Genomic DNA, 21,923 nt, shown 5'->3' on the forward strand with positions numbered 1-21,923 from the left:
AATATAAACACTCAAATTTTTGATTAATAACACCGACCTGAATTTTTATTTTCATTATTCATGAAGCCGAAAAGTTGTTTATTCAGAGGGTTGAACATGAAAAATTTGTTCATGCTTTCACATAAAACCAATAGGGGTAATGTGTTCTTTCATTATTTATCAGACTACATATCACAAAATCAATAAACCAATACGCATTATCCTTCTATTCTTCTAATAACAATATACCCACACAAAAAATATTAATATTGTTACGACCAAAACACACACGCGACAAAATGGACGCGACTTTAGACGGAAACACACAAAATCGCATTTTAACGAGCCCCACCAATTTTTTCTATACAAATTATTTCTTTATTGCCTTATTAGCGCCGCCGTCGTCGCCATTACAACACTAATTGCTTATTTTTCTATTTTTTTTTTCGGTTTATTAGCCGGAATGGTCGCCATCATTTCTAGCATGACATATCGGAGTTTCCACAACAGGCTTACAATTTTCTTTTTTACACTCTGTTGAATTCAAGTTTCGTCCTCTTTCACAAATAAATCATTTTGCACTAGGTCCTGTCAGGCTATTTTTGTTACTTTAGATTTTTTATTTTATTTATTCTTCCACACAAACAACTCGATTAATTACAATTTCTTCACAATTGCGTGTTGCGCTCTTACCACAATTTTTTTCCGAAAACGAGTGAAAAATTCAATTCGCAACAATTAACAGAAACGACAACACTAATTTCACATTTCATTTATTTCACATCACTGATCATGATAATTTTCAAACTTCATAAAATGTTTACCAATTTTTACAATGAAATCATTTCTTTTTTTTTTGGCTTGTGTTGTCATTTGAGAAAAATTCTGAAGAATTAATTTTAAAGGAAATCTTCCCATTTGTTGCCCGGGCCGATCTGCGACAATTAAAAGTGCGTTAAGGGTGTCCACCCCAAAGAAATCCGCACCGTTTTCGTCGCTCGTTTAAAAAGCAACAGAACGTCGCAACATGAAGTCGGAATAAGCGGCCAAGTGCTGTTTACAAAGAGGAATTATAAATGGGGATCCCAGAAAACGCAAGATAAATGCTTCCCAAATGAGAAAATGCGAACGAAATGAATAGTAATGAATAGGAAATGGCAAAACAGTGAAACGCTTTATTCGCAACCGCTCCACCGACAGATGAATGAGTGATAAGTGAAACGTAATTATATTTTATTGTTTCGGCGAGATGGCGCATCGGGTTCGAATAAAGCCCCCGTTTTATCACCAGTGCATATTCGCGTCTACAAAGGGCCCATTAATAACCGCCGCCTCCGTTGCACTGAAAGGTGGCATTGTGGCCGCCGCCTCGGGAGTCCGGTCCTGGAGCCGCGCGATCGCGCTGATAACGCGATAAGCCATCGAACGCGGAAGAAAAAATGGAGATGGGCGTGGGGCCGTAATTATGATATCAGTGAAAAAGCGGTAGGTGTACTTAAGCAGGCCGAGGAGGATTTTTGCAGTTAATAAGTATTAGGCGGTCGAGAATGGGAATAATTTATTGTTCTCATCATGGAAACACTACAAAAGGTGTGGTTGTAAATAATGTTCACACAATATTTCGGGCCGTACTCACAGAGGAGTGCCATTTGTCTAAGCGTCTATTAATTTTAATTTTATCTTTTTTCTGTACGGGGTTGACGGTCATTTGTTAAACAGTCCTCCGCGCTACTGGTTCAGTTTTATTTTTCCATTACTTGGTGATTACTGCATTATTAATGGACGCCATAAGCAGACATCGCTACCAAATGATAACTAAACATGTTAATTACTATAATGGAGGACGGCATTCGAGCTATGTTCCTAATGGTATCGTGTCCTTTTTATGATGATTTTTATAATGGCACCTCTCAATATTTTATCATCTATCACATTATGCCCACTATGTTTATTCCCAACGCAATAATTACCTCCGTTAACGTACACCGTACCTACAAAATATTAACCCATCGATACATTCAGAAATTAAAAAAAAAAATTCTCAATCAGATTTTTTTACACTCGAGAATGGGAGCAAAAGATATTAAAATAGAAATCGTAAATGTACCTGCAGCAAAAATATATGGTTCGTTGAGCTTTAGCAAAAGCACTAAAACCTCAGTATAGTTATTTACGCAACAAGTGAGATATAGATATTATTATGGCATGCAGGTGTGCACGACGAGGCATTGCCCGAGTGTGTAATCACAGTGCGATAATAATGCACTATCCCACGTGTTGCGACCTCGCAGACTATTTTAAAATCGACACATTTTTATTTGAATTCGGAGACACTTTAGATTTTTATTTTTGTGATAGATTGATCGAGTTTTATAGTCAAAGATCTATTTCTATTTTAAGACATATCTAGCGTCAATCGTTTGTGTTTGGTTTTGTTAACGACCTGCGGTAAAACATTTATTATTGGACGGTGTGCGGTAAGTAAATAATTACCTGTTTGAAGTGAGTCAGATAAATAAGATTTCGCACGGTCGTAGATAAAATAATGGATATAACATTTTATTAATTCCCTTACATCAAATACACTTTATTATTAAACTAAATTAAGCACTCGATTAAATATGATACAGTAAGTGAAGCAATAATACACTAGTCGATAATTGATGTACTAGTTCGATTATCGGTTACTGCACTAGTGCGTTAATACTGACTGTCATGCAAAAATTAATTAAACACTGTGATTTAGCATTTTTCTTGACAAAATACTGTATTCAAATGTTTTCAATAAAATATTCGACACAACTATCACTCGATTTCTCCAATCACTTTTTACCTCCAAAACCGTTAAAACATTTTTTTTTCTGTCTACCAATTTCTCTTTTAGCTGATGTGCGTCTATTTGATCCCCGCTCCCCCTGCTTATCGGTGCGGAAGCAGATAACAGGTCCTGATTCCCTAAAAAATCCTTTGAATTTCAAAACGTTTATAAATGAATTTCGTCGAGCAACGACGTATATACACTCCTCGGAAACAATATTTAACGGTATTGGATTTATTTGTCTGCGCCATCCTGGAAAAGATCCCGTCGAATTGGCGCAGCGTTTATTCTCCCTTGTATTTTTCGGTCACTGTTCGACGATGACTAAGTGGACTTACTTGTTCGCAGGACGAAGAAAAATGATGATTCCGCATTGAGGAGTTCCCTTGGTCTCTCGGCAATCCCTCTCGCACCCTGCTGAAACCGGGGATTCTTCCATCTGTATTTTATTCTTTTGTAGTCGAACGTCGCCTCTCCAGCTCGCCGATTAACTACGATGATTTTTCACCTAATGCGACGTTAATATTCATGAGTCGAACCGTCCGAGGTAATCAACGACTCGGGTTTGCTGTTCCAGGTGGCGCTCAACCATCCAGGTCCGAATGTTGGTAGTCTCGGTCCATCCGGCATCAATCTCCACCTTAATTTATCGTCTTATTTCCCTTTGTCATTTTTCATCCGCGGCCCGGCTACATCTTCATTTTAAATTAAACATGAACGGATAAAATTACTACAAAGACTACATGAAAATTATGTAGATTAATACCGACTGCACGCTCCAAAGCTCTGAATTGAGTGTGTTTATGTGTTTCTCGTGTTTTACTTCTAAATTACACGAATTATTTTCGTCGTTTTGTTGGTGTTTTCATTAGTTCTGACAACGACGTTTTGTTCGTCGACTCTGACAGCTCGAAGGTGCCGATTTTTCGGATTTTCGGACTTGGATCTGCTTCAAAATTCATGCTAGATTAAGCCAAGGTGTGCTTTATTAACGCTGACTAATGAGCGAATTCCGCACAACTCAACCGTTCCTGTGTTATGTACAAGTACCTTTATCTCAGGTGCAAAGTTTCGCTCGCGGTTTTGAAATATTTACGCAGTCACCTCTTTATTGCGGAACTGGACGGAATTGGCTTTTCGTTGGGTTTTTGGACACGTGGCAATTTTCTATTTGTCATTCGTGATTAGAAAAATGTGAGGTGGATTAATCGAGCGACTTGTTCTGGTGGGAAATTACAAATTTCAGTTTTAAGACCGGAATTTGGGAATGGATGGGTCGCAGGTGGACGAGTCTAGACGCATTTGTAAATTCGTAAATGTGGGGACCGCGCACACTTACATTTTTCTCTTGAGTTCAGTACAACTGGCACAGAATCAGAATTTTGACGGATTGCTAAATTTTTTACAAAATTTTCATTTTTGGAAACTATAGAACTCGTTAATCAAGCACTGTGCAATGTCTAGGAAAATAGTAAAATTATTTTGGAAACATTTTTGTTCGGGTTCTAAATAGTCAAAATTTTCTTTTTTAAGACTGCAATTTTTTAAATACATATTTGTTTTGCATCTCATTTAAACATAACATACCTACTCAATATAGATCCAAATATAAGAGAAAAATAGGATTAAATATTTTTTGGAAACATTTAACAAAATTCAAAATTACAAATTTTAACACTATTACTTTAATTTTTCTTATTTCTATAAGTGTTTACTTAAACATTGTAAAACAAAGACACTGAATGATGCATATTAATGTTTTAAAAAACAGACAGAATTTCTTTTTTTTTAAATTTTGGTTCTAGTAGGACTAAGTATAAAATAGAAAATTTTCTTTTTTAAGACTACGCAATTGTTTTAATATTTCTTTTGGATTTCATTTAAACATAACATGTCTACTTAATATATGTAAATCCAAAAATAAGAGAGAAATGACATGAAATATTTTTTGAAAACATTTAACAAAATTCAAAATTATAAATTTTAGTACTGTTACTTTAATTTTTCTTATTTCTATAAGTGTTTATTCAAACATTGTGAAACAAAGACACTGAATGATGCATATTAATGTTTTAAAAAAACAGACAGAATTTCTTTTTTTTTTAAATTTTGGTTCTAGTAGGACTAAGAAAAATAGAAAATTTTCTTTTTTAAGACTACGCAATTGTTTTAATATTTCTTTTGGATTTCATTTAAACATAACATGTCTACTTAATATAGATCCAAAAATAAGAGAGAAATGGAATGAAATATTTTTTGGAAACATTTAACAAAATTCAAAATTACAAATTTTAGCACTATTACTTTAATTTTTCTTATTTCTATAAGTGTTTACTTAAACATTGGAAAACAAAGACACTGAATGATGCATATTAATGTTTTAAAAAAACAGACAGAATTTCTTTTTTTTTAAATTTTGGTTCTAGTAGGACTAAGTATAAAATAGAATTTTTTTTTTTAAGACTTGGTACGCAATTATTTTAATATTTCTTTTGGATTTCATTTAAACATAACATGTCTACTTAATATAGATCCAAAAATAAGAGAGAAATGGCATGAAATATTTTTTGGAAACATTTAACAAAATTCAAAATTACAAATTTTAGCACTACCAATTTAATATTTCTTGTTTCTATAAGTGTTTACTTAAACATTATAAAGCAAAGACACAGAATGATGCATATTAATGTTTTAAAAAACAGACTTTTTTTTTAATTTTGGTTCTAGTACTAAGTACAAAATAGAAGATTTTCCATTTTTACCACCGTTGAAGTCGAAATATGTTTGTTCTTAGTTTATATTTGATGTGCAATTTCTAGGAAAATAGCAAATTATTTTGGATACATTTTTGTTCGGGTTCTAAATAGTCAAAATTTTCTTTTTTAAGACTATGCAATTATTTTAATATTTCTTTTGGATTTCATTTAAACATAATATATCTACTTAATATAAATCCAAAAATAAGAGAGAAATGGCATGAAATATTTTTTGGAAACATTTAACAAAATTCAAAATTTTAACTTTTAGCACTATGACTTTAATTTTTCTTATTTTTATAAGTGTTTACTTAAACATTGTAAAACAAAGATACCTACTGAATGATGCATATTAATGTTCTAAAATAACAGACAGAATTTCATTTTTTTTAAATTTTGGTTCTAGTAGGACCAAGTACAAAATAAAAAATTTTCTTTTTTAAGACTATGCAATTGTTTTAATATTTCTTTCGGATTTCATTTAAACATAACATATCTACTTAATACAAATCCAAAAATAAGAGAGAAATGGCATGAAATATTTTTTGGAAACATTTAACAAAATTCAAAATTACAAATTTTAGCACTATTACTTTAATTTTTCTTATTTCTACAAGTGTTTACTTAAACATTGTAAAATAAAGGCGCTGAATGATACATATTAATGTTTTAAAAAACAGACAGAATTTCATTTTTTTTTAAATTTTGGTTCTAGTAGAACTACGTATAAAATAGAAAATTTTCTTTTTTTAGAGTATGTAATTGTTTTAATATTTCTTTTAATTTCATTTAAACATAACTTGTCTACTTAATATAGATCCAAAAATAAGAGAGAAATGGCATGAAATATTTTTTGGAAACATTTAACAAAATTCAAAATTACAAATTTTAGCACAAAGTATCACTTTAATTTTTCTTATTTCTATAAGTGTTTACTTAAACATTATGTAACAAAGACACTGAATGATGCATATTAATGTTTTAAAAAACAGAGACAGAAATAGACTTTTTTTTTAAATTTTGGTTCCAGTACTAAAGATTTTCCATTTTTACTACCGTTGAAGTCGAAATATGTTTGTTTTTAATTTATATTATTGTTGTGCAGTTTCTAAGAAAATGGCAAATTATTTTTGATACATTTTTGTTCGGGTTCTAAATTGTCAAAATTTTCTTTTTTAAGACTATGCAATTATTTTAATATTTCTTTTGGATTTCATTTAAACATAACGTCTACTTAATATGGATCCAAAAATAAGACAAATGGCATGAAATATTTTTTGGAAACATTTAACAAAATTCAAAATTACAAATTTTAGCCCTATTACTTTAATTTTTCTTATTTTAATAAGTGTTTATTTAAACATTATGAACCAAAGACACTGAATGATGCATATTAATGTTTTAAAAAACAAAGACAGAATTTAACTTTTATTAAATTTTGGTTCTAGTATTAAATACATATAAAACAGAAGATTTTCCATTTTTACCACCGTTGAAGTCGAAATATGTTAGATTTTAGTTTATGTTTGATTTATTTACAAAGAAACACAGCACAATAGAAATTTGAAAATCAGATTTTTTTTTTAATGTCAGCTGTCGTTCCAAAAAACTCAAAATTTGCATTTTTAGACACAGCTTATTCTGTGTTAAGCTATCTAATTAAGATTGTTTAAATAAAGTGTATATAATTGATGTACATATTAACAATGAAGACCAATTTTTGACAATTTTTAGCACCACAACTATCAAAATTCAAATTTTTAGCACCGTTGTATCTATTTCCGAATTATTATTTGACACAATGTGACAACGCAGCTATTACTGTATCGATGAACTAATTTTTATTAAATGTAATTGTAAACGAAAATTCAAAAATTTCCGAAATTTCTACTTGTTTTGAAAAATAAAATATTTATTTTTTAATGAGATGGTGACGCACCAGACTTTGTCGAGTCAGTAGTGTTGCATCCCCCTTAAAAATTGCATTTTCCGCCCCTCGTAATTTTTTCCAACCCGAGCCCGCAGAATTTTCAATTCGATTATATTAGGAGCGAGTCAGCACTCCATCAACGCCATGATGCGGAGACAATTTCCAAATGGATTCTAGCCCGATCGAAACCGTTGTGTGTATCGTAAGCTTCCTTATCAGCAAGATCCATCACGTTGCCCCGACCTGACAAGCCAACCGAATTCGAGGCGTTATACAATTTTTTCCCTCACCCCAATTAAGCGACCAAATCTGATTAATGGAACCGTTACCGGCCAGCATCGGTAACAACCCGAAACTCAGACATGCAAATGAACTCCACGACTTAATTAAATATTTAAAAGCCAACCCCTGAGCCGGTGATTAAGCGATTTTGAATGCTTAATCCGGACAGAGTCGCCAAATTTTAATCAGTGGAGCGGCATACCGCCCGTTAATCGGCGAACCCGCGCGGAGAGCGCGACCGCTCTCGATCGGGGACAAAGCTAGAGCGCTCGCGGCCTACTGAGACGCTTGAAGTCTTAATAAGTAAATTTAATTTGCCGAGCAGAGACGAGTCGAAGGGAATAGAAGATTGATCTTCGTGAGATATCAACACTGGTCGATCCAAGGTTGGGCATGCCACAATATTAATCGGGCGTCAAGTGAAAACAACTAAGTGATAAACTGCTGGAAATGGACTCGAACCTGCGTGCGTTTGTCGGGATGGGATGAAGACATAACATGGTTCTAAGTTTAGTGCAGGCTGGGTCGATTGGTACCGACTGGCGCATTATCGATCACGACTTGTCCTCCGTACCGGACGGATCTGAACCTCACGGAGTCCGCGTGGTATAATCAAGTCGTAAACGAGCCAAATCTCAGCCACATTTTCTTCATTTCGAAACACTCAAATATACGAGGTGGCGCTTAATTCAATTGGCACGCATAAAACAAATGGTAGTGTATTAAGTCGGTTATGTAGCTTCGTTCAAATTAAAGACCGGCATTACCTCAAGCACTCGCTTATAAAATAAAACAGACAATTAAAGGAGTTGCTCGGGAGCGAGACAAGGGCCCAAAGCTTAATAGGCGTAGGTACTATTAAAATCGCATCACTATCAGACCGCCATTAGGTCAAATAAACCAAGTCCTACCATTGGGGAGAAGGGGCTTTAATGTCTAATGGTATTAAACCGCTTGGCCACGAATGGGATTATAATAGGTGTTTGTTGACTTATTTTACTTCCTAACGCGACATTTCCATGGACGGACTCGTCGATAATGGGTCGGCTGCTTTATGAATAAATTATCGAAATGGGAGTCCACGGCAAACATCGTTACTATTCCATCGACCGGAATTAGACGGAAGGGGTGAGAAATTACGCTAACAAAGACATCTGATGGGGGTGGGACAGGGAATTGGAACATTTACAACAAATAAAGCAATAACACGACACTCATTTCTCGTTGTTTTACTAAGTGAGAAATATCTTGTAAATTTTAATGAATAAATTTGTTTCGAAAAATGTTTGTGTTTTCTTGGAGAAATCTTCCAATTCTTAGGAGAAAGGACAGGAAATTATTTCGAAGCCTTACTGGGTCTGATCAAGCAAATACAAGAAACAAAAAGGTTTTAAGGTTTTTGTCAAATACTGAAGCACTGAAGCATAAAGGAATATTGATTTTACTTCATTAAAATAATTTTAATTTCTGATTGGAAAGTCAAATAATTACACACTTCCGTTAAAATATTAATACAATAATTACACAGGACAACAAATTTTAATTTTTTTATTTTTTCTTCACTTTTTATATACAATTTATTTTAAGTTTCCAGTATTAATTATAATGTTAAAAAGAAATTACTTCTAGCACGTCAGGTTTTGAAACCAAATCAACTTAAAGAATGAAGACAAATTTTACTCATAATAATAAAATTAGAATTATTATAATTAGAATTTTTTTCTATTCATTTTCCTTTTGTATTGGGATATGCAATTTGCTTCTTGTTTTTGACAGAAATTCCAACTAATTTGTTGCAGCAAAAAATAAATAGCAATCCATTGCATGGTCCGCTTACGCATGGCAAAGCATAGGAACGTCAAATGGGAAAACACTGCTCTTGTCACCCAACCAACTTATAACAGCACAACGTGCACAATAGATATTTGGGAATCCAAGATTTGTCATGATTTTTAATTTTAATAAAAGTATTATAGTACGCTTCTTCTATTGTGGACGTAATATTTCACTCATACTGCTGAATGGCTAGATCTCCGCAAAAATAACAAAAACTATTCGGATCATTTATGCACTGTGAATATTAAATGTAAGACAACAAGAATGACAAGAAATCGACGCAATTTAATTTAAACAATCCTGTACTCACTTATATTCCTCAAAATGGCATTTCTACGAATTTCTTAAATATGATTAGTTTACAAAGAAAAAGAGGCATAATTTAAGAGTGGTGACACATGAAACATGTCAAGACTTCTTCATGGCTTTTCAAACAAGCAGCTAGAACCACATTTACTTCTGAATATGACATTAATGGGATACATTGAAAAATATCGTCAAATCTTGTAACAAAATTGTATGTTTTGGATAAATAAACTAGCCAAAAATGAATAGGGAATTTTTCCATTTTGGAATTTTTTATAAATACAGGTTAAAATTTGTAATGAAATATGTTAGAAATATGTATCTATACACATTAAATGTAACGTTTCAAGTACTTGTAACGTTGTAAATTTATTTAGAGTTTAAGAATACGTGGGAGGATTGGGGTAATTATTTTGCTTTTCAAGAAAAATTGTGGAATTCCCTATTCATTTTTGCCTAGTTTATTAGAATTGAAAATTTCTCAAAATTCTGACGTGATGGAATAATTTTGACAATATGTCTAGCATAAAAAAGTACATACGGTACACCCAACAGAATATAAGAAAATTTTTCTTTGTTGACCAGTGTTATTAATTAAATGAAAGCTTGGAAAAAATACTGAAAAGCAAATCAAAATTTTGTCAGCTTTTGCATTTTTTGGGACTAAGTTATTAATGTTTTCACTACTTTGGGACATAAATGTATTTGTTGAAACTAGGTTTTACTAAAAACCTGAAAAAATAAGATTCAACAAATTATACAGTTCTAAGAAAAGAAAAAAGTTTTAAACGAGAAAGAAACTAAAAAAATATCAAGAACAAGTGTTAACCATACTTCGTTGGAAAAACTAAAACAAGCAATAAAAAAAGAAAATTCTCGAGTTAAGTTAACGACCTTGAAAGCTGTTAAGTGAAAGATGGATAGGTGATAAAGAGATGAACAGGAAATAGTTTTATTAAAGAAAACATTTTAAAAACATTCTTTCTGAGCAGCGCTCAAGAGGGATACTGACCACGCTTCCTCTTTTTTTTTTTGATTGTTGTATACATTGTAAAATGTTTATTGTGAACAGATTTTTAAAAAAATCGTTTGAAAATAAATCAAAAAACATCTCAAAATTCTTCTTTATTGTCAAGCTTTTAAAATAAGGAATTTTAAACTAATGAAAATTTTAAATCATTCGAAATTGTTTTCAGAATTCTTGTTTGTTGTTCTTATGATTTTGGTTGTGAAGTTTTTAAAAATAAAAACATATTATTATTTTTAGACATCTAAAAGAAAAGAAGGAGAAAATAATAAAACAAGAAAAAAGACGAAAAAACCCAAAATTGGTTAGAAATTCTTTTGAAATAGATATTTTCTTTAATTTTGCTTTATTTAAATAAGCTTCAAGACATTAGAAATATCTAACTTTGTTAATTTATTTTTTAAATCAAAATTTTGTTAGGTAATTGTCACTTATACATACAGGCTGTCCCCAAAAAGATCATAACTCCCTTATTTATCGGAGCATTTTAATTATCTATACACCAAATTAAATGGTTGCGAATAGGCTACAAAATGACCTAATAAAATCACTTATAGCCCCAAGCGATTCAAGGTTATACATATTGTCAAAATATTTAGAGTTTGAGCATAAATGATAGTAGTGTTTTTTTTTTTACTTTTTTTGTATTTTTGGTATGTATACTTGTGATACATTGTTGCTTTCAGAATAAAAATCTCTATCAGAATTACAAAAAAGTAGGTATGTATTCAAATTAAAAAAAAATTTTTTTGACTCGGACTATACGTGATTTTATTAGGCCACTTTGTAGCCTATTCACAACTATTTAATTTGGTGTATAAATAATTAAAATCGTCCGGCAAATAAGGGAGTTAGGGACTCGTCTTTTTTGGGACACCAGGTATATAAATACATAACAGGAAAATTCCTTGAGCAGCAAATTTTAAAAGAATGTCCTCATTTTCGAGCCCGTCAAAATGGCTAAACCTCCTTTTTGGCCATATTTCTTTGTCAAAAGCTTTTCTGGCAAACGATGTGGTCTAAAGCTTCCCTGAAGACAAATAAAGAAGTTGCTTGATTAGTTATTAAGTATTTCTACTTTCGACAATATGGCAAATAATTAGCAGTTTTAATCCGTTTGCTAGAAAAATAATCACATATTATATCTCAAGAGCAAAATTTTTTATCGGAAATTTTTATGCTTTTATTTGATAATAATTGGTCTTCTGACCGAATAATTTATGGATGTTTGAGTTCATTAGCAAAAAAATTGCCGATATTAAAATTTTGCACCAGGGGTTTACGGCTGATTATTTCCTGAATAGAATGAAACCAAACGCATTATTTCCAATCCTTTTTATTCTAAATAATTTCTTAAAAAAAAATCAGGTACCGACATTTTTTATCAGATTATTGCACAGTGTGCATTTTAGAGAAATTTTATCGGGTTATTTTTTGTTTTCTTGTTTTGACTGGTCAATATTTGTCACGCAATTGGTTGCTAAACATATGAAGGAAATAATCACAGTAAAATTTAAAAAGTTAGAACAGAAATTGCAAAGAAGCTGTAAAAATATCATTTCGAATTCGTAAACAATTTTTTTAGTGGACGAATTTAAGTTATTTTGACCTGATTTATGAAAAATTCTCAGATACAGGGTTATTCTAAATGATTGTAGTCGAAGTAGGCGTGAAAACTCAATGTAAAATTTATGGTTGCCGCTCCACATAAAAAAAACATCAAAATCATGTGAATAAGTGAGTACACATGGGAGTTAAATTGGGTGCAAAACAACTCAATATTTCTGGATTTAATCGTTAATTTAACAAAAATAAATAAAAACCTCATCATCGCACTTTTCACCTAAAAAATGACAGTGACAGCGACAAAACTGACAGTTCACATGAAAGCGGCAAAAATGTAATAACATGGGCATGGCCTACTTCGACTACAATCATTTAGAATAACCCTGTATAATCTTTGTAATATAAGAATCATTTCCGAGAAATTCACGAATGCTGCGAATCTGCAACTCGTGCTTATTTCTAGAACATCAAAAAATAAAAAAACATGAGTGAAAAGTGTGGAAAAATTTACGGCAGCTAATTTAATAGCATTCAGTAATTCCTCGAGGAGACTATTTATTATGTCAAATGTCAAGCCTGCAATGTTCGAGACTTCACAGTGATTAAAAAAAATGACTGAAAACAGAAATTCTCTTGTTCATTTTTTGAAATCGTCAAAAACTTCTGGAAATTTTTGTTGCTGCAGCGATAATTGGCCAAATGCAGATGTGCGATTTGTAGAAACCTCTTAATCGATCTTTTTTTTTAAATACATTAATACAGAAAGTATGTATAAAGCAACAGCAACTTTGAAGAGCTTTTGGTGAATTGGAGTGATCCATTTTGTTGAAACATTTCAGTGAATTTAAAGACATTTTGGTGGGAATTAGATTCAGAGACAATTTGTGAATATTTTTTTATAAGAAATTTGTTTGAAAAAATAAAATGTTGCAGTTTCAGCTGTTTCGGTCGTCGCAGTAATGTGGGAGCAACCGAAACAGCGTGTCGATAAAATGTGACCAATTAGGTTTGGCGAAAGATGCAGATCTGCGATAAGAGGTCATCAGGGACGGTCGTGTTTTTTCCTTTCCCAAAAAAGCGAATGAATATTTTCGTAATACGTATGACCGTATATTAGTGTCATTTATTCTGCATTTTTATTACGCATATAAATGTTCCCGAGGCTAGGTACATTAGTCGATGGCAATTATCATGTTTTTCAACAAGACTTGCAAAAACATGAAATATTAAACGGCAGATTAAAGATGCCGCATCATGGGAAGACGTTTGTCCTCCGGCAAGTTGAAAAATGCCTCCACCAAACATAAAAGCATATAGGAAACACTGGCAACGTATATGGATGACGCTTTTTCCGCTTCAGCCTTTTCCATGTAACGAACAATCCTGAAGAGTCGGGCTCTTAATGATGATTCGTCGGTGTAATGCGCTCTTCGGCTTTTCAATAGCGGACGTTATAACAAATCTGAAAAAGTCTCTTACGGCCCTAACGACTCCCTTTCAGTCGAACGGCCGATTTGTTACGTCCTGATGGACTTTGCGTATTTTTCAGGATGCGATTTTAATTTGCGCCCGAGATTTTTCATCCGATCCGGTCAACAATAATTTCGGCTCGCAGCCCCCGCCCGCCCGCCCGCCAAAAAATCCCCTTTTATATAAAGACGAAAGAAAAATCGCATTTGTTTTGAGGCGGCAGACGCCTTGATTAAGTGCGTTCTTCGTGGGGCTCGAACTCCGGGCGCCGGGCCCGGAAGATGGATCTGCACGCGAGCTCATTCCCTGTGCTTCATTTAACATATGGATATATCGGGACTTTCGTTGCGGGAGTTGCCCGATCATCTCGGGATTTAATGGGACGATTATTGTTCCGGTTCGATGCGAAACGTGCAAAACCTCTGCACTGGAAAACTACAAAATAACTGATTGTTTTACAACCAGCCGAAATTAACACTTTGCTTTATTCATGCGGCTTAATTGCGTTTTCGCACGCCACACGACTAGATTTTCATAATAACGTTGTTACTGTACACACCTAAGTAATGTGGAAAGCAACAGTAATGTGCTGGCTTAATCAATGCCGCCATTATGTGGCGAAAAATTACACCGTTGGACACGATTTTTCAACTTCGTCTGATTTATTCAAAACGCACTTTACATTTTTTTTTTTAATTATTTCACACGATTCTTGTTTCAACTGCAGCAAAACTAATTCATTCAAATTACACTAATTTTACTAATTAAAAATAAATTAACTTAATAATTTGTATAATTAGTAGAGGACACTATCATATTTCTCTTTGCATAAGACCTAACAGTCATTACCTACTCTCAATAAGAGTCCTTAAAAGATAAAACTGGCATTGGTGGATTATTATTTGCTCAAAGCTTTTTAATTCCAATTTTACACTAAGAAATAAGCAAATAAAAAATGTCATTCAAAATATGTAATATGCAAATTGAGAATTTAAAAATCGTGATGATTAATGTTTCTTTTCTTTTTTCGGTATTTAAAGTCCCATAATTATCTTATTTAACAGAAGTCCTAAAAAGATAAAAGTTGCATCGTTTGACATCGTTTTTTCCTTCAATAATTAATGACTACGATATCAAATTCGAAAAAGTAAAAAATTCCATGATTCTCTCAATATGAATCTTGTATTGTTATAGGTACAGGCTTATGATAAAGTAACTCACAAAATTCATAAAACGCACAGTACATATTAATTTTTGAATAAAATACGAAAACATGTCAAACAGTTTTTTAAATTCTGCTTCTTTTAACGTAGGTATATAAAAAAAAATGGGTGAAATCTGTCAAAGTTATGACGTCATTAATATTTTTTCCAAATGGGAAGCTACGATTTCGATTAGATTATTATTTTGATAGAGCTAATTTTTCTGAATTATAAAAATCTACTTTAAGTAGCGATTACATTTAAAAATTTAATTAACTTGTTTTAATAATTACTAATAAATAAATTAAACAATACTTTAACGCAAAAAAAAACTCTCTCTCTCTCTCTAAAAACTGTTTGATGTGTTTTTGCATTTTTTTTCAAGAATTAATACTGCACTTTTTCTGAATTTTGTGCGTTACTTTATCATAAGCCTGTATATATTTTCTCCAATACTACTGAATTCAAATCTTCTATCGAGTGTTCAACTGAAAAGTTCATCAGGTACCCTTTGAATTTTTCACAACATTGTGAAGTATGTCTTAGAAAATCAATGGCAAAAGTTAGGTTAGGGCCACGTTAAGAAGTGATATTTTTGACTAAATTTATTTTATATTATGTAATGTGAGTGCCAAGTTATCAAAAAGGTGTATAATTTAGAGCAGGGCATGTCTCTGGCTACATGTTTGGTAAAATTGAATACAAAACCTCTTAATTTGACGAAAGTCCCAACACAACTGACATCTGTCAAAGAAGGCATCGTAACTTTTTCGCTCTATCTTCTTTTATCAAAAAGCCATAGCGAACTTGATGAACTTTTTATTTGAACACTCGTTAGTTTGCTTCTCTTGAACAATCGAGATGTAAAATTGTAGATTAAAAATGTTTCTTGAAGATTTAAAATCTTATCTCACTTGATATAAGTCCTAAAAACATAAAGTTTGCTTTATTATGTATAAACTTCCTACTTGGTAGAATTTTTTAATTTTTTCTTTCTTAGAATATTTAACAAAATTTTAAAAAATTCTCAAAAATGATGCTGTGTACCTATAATGCATAGTATTCAAAATATTTCTAGACATTCAAAAATCAAATCTCGCTTAACATAAGTCTTAAAGAGAGAAGAATTGCATTGTAAGATAAGCCTATTCATTGATTTTTTTTTATCTGCACTATGCAAGGCAAAATTTAAGCATGACGGTAAAAAAATACTTTAAAATGTTTCCAAAAGACTTATTTCGCTCATTACCAGTGTCCACAAAGATAAAACTTTATTCTGTCGATTATTATTGATAATAATAGATAAGACTTCCACCATTAGATAAAGTTTCAGAATAATAATTATTATCGGTTTAAATCTTTAAATTAATTGTTCTTAAAAAATTGATTTGAAAGCTTTTAAATCTTACAATAGCAACGATAAAAAATGATGCTCTAGTCAGTCTAGTCTAGAAGTAAAGAAAAATCGATATTATTTCATTTTTGCTTAAAGTGTTATATCGAGCGTTCATTTATATTTCTCCTCAAAGTAGGCATTGAAGAGTCGATTGTGAACGCACCACGGAGCACGGATCATCTGTTTAAATCTAACCTCACTTTTTGCGTTGTTTGTGTTATTCTGTAGATTGACGATTGGTACGTTCACAATCGACTCTTCAACGCCAACTTTGAGAAGAATTTAAATGAACACCCGTTATGTCGCTAAATGAAAGTTGTAAAAAAATTTAAAAAACTACACTTTTTCCCGATTACTGTTGATTTAAATGTTTCAAATTCTTTCTTTGAACATTTCAATAAATCTAATAAAAATCTAAACTCGGAAAATGATGTTTTATGTAGATATTTACACTACCATATCTTGTTTAATACGCGTTCCAAAAAGATAAAACTTGTTTAATATTAGACAAACTTCCCTGGCTGTTATTATCTTTCCTAATTAACAATTGAAAGTGTAGAAGATGCAAAATTTAAGTGCTATAATAAATAATTTCATCAGATCTCGTGTAGATACCTAACGTAAGTTCTACAAAGATAAAACTTGTATCTTTAGATATACCTACTCTCATGATTATTTTTGGTTCACATCTTTCAAACTTTTTCTTTTCAATTTCTTAACATTTTTAAACTCTCAATCCTTGTTTAATGTGATTCTAAAAAAGATAAAACTTGACTTATTAAATAACAAAATAGATTGTGAATTATTCTTACGGTTTTTTTGAGAATACCTGAAAATATAAAATTTTTAATTGTTTCACAATAATTCAAAAAGATTGTGTTACATCTCGCTTAACGCCCCAAAAAGATTACTATTTGTTCGTATCTTTTATTCAATACTTTGACATTTTGAACACAAAAAACTTAAGCTCTAAGAGAACAGAAATTATATTTTCTTCAAACGTCAGTAAAATATGACATTATACTGCTAAATTCCTATGGCATCTGACGAGCTGACGAGCGGCAGATAAAGTTATTACCTCCACTGACGAGCGGCAGATAAAGTGAACTAGCTATAATCTGTTTCAAAATCAAAAATCCACCACCTGTGGGATTATGTTGGCAGAAAAAAAGAAATCCCTAGAATAAGTTTCATTTTTTTGGGTTGGCCCAACCTCCCGCCAAAATTTGACATTGAATTGTTGAATTTTTTACGTAACTCAAAATAATTATTATGTACAAAAAGGTGGTAGCTACCATATCATAACTTTTGAGTGATATAATAAAATGAGACTAAAAAAACACGATGAATTACGACCTAAACGCCTGTCAACAGTTTTCTTTCATAACCCCACTTTTTTCTCACACTTGCAAACACACTAAAAGCAAAAGTTGGCGACGTTGTCGGTTGCATTTTCGAGATAAAATGCAGTGTTGGTGGATTTTTGATTCTGAAACAGATTATAAATCACTTGAAATTTCTCCAAATTCAACAAATTCATTTCTGAATGTGACAGATGGAAACCTACCCAGTCTTCTACGTTAAAATAATTCCTGGTTTGTTAAATAATTCATAATGAACGTTTGAAGAAAAAATGTTAGATATACATTAATAATTATTCGGAGCAAAAATTGTTTTAATTTTTTTTCGAGATTTAAAAAGCGAAATATTGCTCAGTATCAACTCTAAAAAGATTAAACTTACATAATTAAACAATCTGCAAGAATTGCAAGAAATGAAACTGCAAATTCTCTAAATTTTGTTTCCGACATCCATTCCTTTATTTTTCGACTATTATTGATTCAATTTTGTAAATTTCTTCCTTTTGCCTAACCATTGTCACTGGCGTTAGTACACCTAGTTGATATTTAAATTAAAAAAAAAAAGTTACGTCATAGCACGTAAAATAAAAAATAATTTATTGGCTGGGACATTCACAAGACCAACGATTTGAAGAATGTGAAAGTTTAAGGACGTCGGTGCGGTTTGTGAACCACACCTAAGTTTATCTAGTAAAATTTGATACGTCCAAGAAAAAAAGAAAAAATAAAATCGTTAAGGGTTGTCAAAGGGTGAGAGGTTGAAAGGCAGGAAAAGTAATGTTTTGTGTTGTGTTTTCCGGTGTACCTAAAAAAAATCTATTCCTGTCGGCATCGTTGATGAAATATGTAGTCAAAAATCAGCGTTGGCTAATGAAATTCCCACACGTGATCGTCGGTACTGAAAAATGCAATGGTTGTTCAAGAGCGTTATCTGTCGGATCTGAGAGGGGCAGCCGCGACCGCGGCGGCTTTGGGAGCAGCGCGCGAGCGGGGCGCTGGGGGCGCTGGGGGCCAAGGGGGCAGACAGCGCTGCGGCCGACCCGGGAGGATGACAAATATCCTTCAATCCGTCACTGCCAGGCCGCGGCCCGCTCGGAATTGGATGCGATGCAGACTCACAGAAAGCTTTGTAATATCGGTTACGGTTAGAATGCGTTTTTCGTCGGAACGGACCCCGATGGAACAGTCACCGTCTACGGGGAACCCCAACGGAGCGGTGCCGCGGGAAGCGAAGGGGCAAACTCTATAGGAAATTACATAAACTCGGCACAGACAAATACAAATGTCCTCTTTGTACAGTTCTGGGTACCCACTGTGCTCGGCGCACCAGAAGCGTTCAGTAGGTGCCATTGTAGCTGACGGAATCCGCGGAACATTCATTACCCATTCACTAACCAATGAAATAGATGATTACGAACGTCTCGGACTAACAGACAAATGAAGATGGATCTCTTCGAATAATTACTAATTTGACCGAGCTTTCCATTACCGACTGACTCCCTCCTCCAAAAGCTGGGGACTTATTAATTCACACCAACACTCCTTTCCTCCAAGACGTCGTTCACACCCTCTACACTCACACACCTTGCTTCACACCCGTACGTACCTACACCTTCACCCGATCTGACTCCTATCGATTCCTCCTAGACTTGCAAAAACTCCTCTAATGACACTAACCCCCGGCTCGTTTGCAGCACCATTTGGCCCCCTAAACCCATCCAATCTAATACCAGTTAGTTCTATCTGTTCCTATTTATCTAATATTTTAATGAAGGGGTGCACTTATAGCTTTGCTCATGCACACGACGACCAACCGTCTTGTCTACTCCAAATTATTGCATTTTAATACCTAGTTCGGCTAAAAAAGATTTTCCTAGAAATAGTAAAATTTCGCGACGTATAATTCCGATTCGTTTAAGGCCAGATGCGCATTGTGACGACTTCCACATGTGACAAAAAAACCTTCACGTTATTAAATCTGAATGGTGGGTATGCGGTTAAAGGGTAACTAATAACATGTAATCATCGGGACAAATGGGTAATCTACATTTGTCCAGTGTAAAGCTGCGTATTCTTTGACACCAGGATATTAGCATTAATTTTCGTGCTTGTCAAACACCTTCCAGACACGTAATTTGGGGATGCATCAATCCGTGTTTGGGTTGGTAATTGGCGGCTACCGCCGTCCCACCTGCACTGGTCACAGCAAAAACGGGGATCGCGGTTGTGTAAGATTTTAATAGACACCGGAGATAACATCGATTGCAAAAAGTGCATAAGATTGTTATGGTCGAGGCATCAAGATTGGAATCGGCTGGGTTTCGGTGCGGAAATGGGCCACGGGGATCACCTGATCTAATGACACCAGCATTTGTCAAGACAGAATTTTAACTATTTCGACAAGTTCTACTGGATGATTTGGAAAAATTAAAATCTCGATAAATCAGAAAACAGGATAGTTTCCGCAGGGTTGAAGAATCCTTGAGCAGGAATCAATAGATCCTGAGCCGTTAACGAGCTTTGATTTGACTTCAGTTCATCTCATTTAGCACTTTAGAACTCTTTCTTAGATCTTTTTTCAAGTTAAAATATTAACATCGCTAGAAATATTTTAGTTAGAGCTATAGATTCTTTTCAGAATCATTGATAAGAAAGATCTAGATGAATCATATTTATCAATTTATTTTTAGAATTTCATCTTATTCTATTTTATCAAGAAGTTCCAATTCTGCTTTTACAACTACTCATATCTCTGTGTCTACAGCGGAATAAAAATATCAATGGTATTAGAGCACCTAGATTTCTCCTTCTCTTTAGCTAACATAAAGAAAATCTGTAAACAAAGATTTTATTTGATTCAGAATTTTACAACTATGTTTTCACATCTGATGCTTCTGATTATTCTGTTAAATATTAAGAGAATTCGTTTATACATTGTACCTCTAGATCTATATTTGTTACTACTATGTTTCTTAGTTCTTTGATGAAATAAAAATATGAACATAATTAGAAATTCCTTGGTTGAAGTTGTCAATTTTATTTCTAGAATTCCACACCTAATTAGTAGATCTAGAATTTCACTTAATCTAGAATTTAGAACAATGATTCCACAACTGTCTTTGGCTCTGTAGTGGAAAAAATATTAGTAGAAGTAGCTTTGCAAGTATAAATAGAACTTCTAGACTTTCTCCTCTTCTTCAATAAAGTGAAAAAATCTATGTAAAAAAAATTCAGTTCTACTGTATCTACTTGGGAACATTAGAACTATATTTCTAAATCTACACTCGTCTTTGTCGCAGAATAAAAACACTAAAAGAATTCTACGTAACTCAATGTCCACAGTCATAAAATTATTTCCAAACTTTCTAAAATTCTTACTAGAAGAGAACCTTTTGAAAAGAATGCGAATTTCCAAAAACTTGTGGAATTACTTGCAGCAGATAGGCAAATTGTTCTCAGTGGAATCAAAATCATTCCTTGCAAATGGAACAGTTCCTGGATTTTGCAGCGACTCTGTTTTCCTATTTTGGAAAATTCTGAAAAAATCCTTTGATTTGTATTGTTTTGTGTTTTCTAAAGTTGGAATGTTACAAATCAATAACGAAATGGAATAATTTTTGTTTAGGAAGAATCCTCGAATGGTCTATTACTGGTCCGGAGCTGTTAACGACCCTTCCTCTTGTTCGATCAGTCCTGCCACCGCCGAGCCAGGACTTGATGTCCACGATCATTACCGGCAGATTCCGGCGTAATGAGCTTCAATGATAAATATTGTGGAGGCACGACGCGTCTGCGTCTCCGCCGCCGCCATCGCTCAAGCCGGCAAGGTGCGTTGCTCAGCGGAGCTCAAGATCCTGGCCCAGGATTATAAATCCATTAGGAATGTTCAGGAGTTATTGCGATGTTGCCTCGCTGATTAGGAAAGGCTGACGAGACGAGATCACAGATTATGCGAGTGTTACCTTGGGAGACGAACTCCATCAGACTCTTGAGA

Source organism: Tenebrio molitor, chromosome 7 (assembly GCF_963966145.1).
Source record: "Tenebrio molitor chromosome 7, icTenMoli1.1, whole genome shotgun sequence".
NCBI classification, from domain to species: domain Eukaryota; kingdom Metazoa; phylum Arthropoda; class Insecta; order Coleoptera; family Tenebrionidae; genus Tenebrio; species Tenebrio molitor.